Source organism: Pteropus alecto, unplaced genomic scaffold (assembly GCF_000325575.1).
Source record: "Pteropus alecto unplaced genomic scaffold, ASM32557v1 scaffold111, whole genome shotgun sequence".
Classification (NCBI taxonomy): Eukaryota; Metazoa; Chordata; class Mammalia; order Chiroptera; family Pteropodidae; genus Pteropus; species Pteropus alecto.
The window spans coordinates 6,042,114-6,043,559 of NW_006431915.1; the positions used below are offsets into that span (position 1 = coordinate 6,042,114).

Here is a 1,446-nt window from a genome sequence, read left to right on the forward strand (position 1 = left end):
GAAAGTGTATGAGAATTACCATTCTCACATAATTCTCGTAGGGAGTCAAGAGACCCTGTCAAAAGTTGGTGGAATAAGAAATGAGGTTTAAGCATGTTGTTTAAACATACAATCAATAAAAGAACTAAAAATAATAATATAGAATTATCCGAGGGAATGGTGAACCAAATCTTTAACTTCCATAAATGGCAGTCGATAGATAATGCCTAAAATTGATAAATCAAGAAACAGAGATATAAGAATGTATATATAACATGATGGAGATAAATTATAAAAGTACTCAACTCTTAGAAGAGGCTGCCTCCTAAGAACAGAACTGAGAATCGAGTGGGGGTGGTGTGGGAGACTATTGTTTCTTTTCATAAGTAGAACTATTCGATATGTTTCTATATCCATAAAGCACTTCAGTAAAAGCAAAATTAAAATGCAGTTTAAATATAGGAACTGTACCATGAAAGAACTCTTACTCTTTGGGCCTGAGCCTCTGCATTTTCCTATTAAGAAGAATCTGTACAGCCCAAACACATTATTAGGGGTGTATACTGGAGTCATTGGGTGTGTGGCTTGAGAGGAACCATACTGCCATGGGGTTTCTGAGTATTTTTTGGTATTAGCTTTGACAATGGAATTTTGGTTTTACCCACTGTGGATTACAACCACAAATTCTCACAGCAGCTAACATTGAGGCCAGTGGTATTGGGTCCTTCCTGTCTTAATTGGCATATCTAAATTTCTGCTTCCTTGCCAGGCAGGGCAGCACTTAATAAGTCATTAGGATTTTATCCCTTGATGTGCAGAACCCTGGCCAGAAAATATGTATCATTGCAAAAATTTTGACTAGAGTTTTCATTATTCCACTAGAACACTCCTCTTGTCCTCAGGTAAAATTTCTTATAAAGAATAGGAATTTGGAGACTTACTTTTCTCTGAAACCTTTTAAATTTGGGGCATAGGTTTTCTTTGTTATTCACAGAGTCTATGGAAACTCATCTGCTTTAATCTCTAAATTTTTTTTTTTTTTTTTAGGCAAGGCAACCTTGGTTGATCTCACAGATTGCAAGGAACTTGTCAGCTTACAATCTCTTATTTTTCACATGTACAGCATCTGGTCTTCCTAGGTGGTCTCCTATCCAAGTACTAACCAGGCCTGACCCTGCTTAGCTTCCAAGATCAGAGGGGATCGGGCTTGTTCAGGGTGGCATGGCCATAGACTAATATCTAAATCTTAAATTGATAATATTTCTAATGTTTAAGTCTCTCTTTAAGAGTTTTTAAGAAAAGCAGGGCTTTCAGAACCTAAGCCCAAAGATCTTGTTGACAATTTTACAGAGAAGGCACCCAATAAATATTTACTGACATTGGTCTTATTGTTGATAATGATTATGATAGTGCCAATGATGCGATGAGCAAGAACTCAATTTTGTCACCACGCAAGCCAAAGCACTA

At 36.7% G+C, this 1,446-nt stretch overlaps 1 pseudogene; it reads right to left on the reverse strand.

Moving 5' to 3' along the window:
* Positions 1-1,093: 1,093 nt before the first annotated feature.
* On the reverse strand, positions 1,094-1,212 carry LOC112473173 (annotated as a pseudogene).
* Positions 1,213-1,446: the final 234 nt, after the last annotated feature.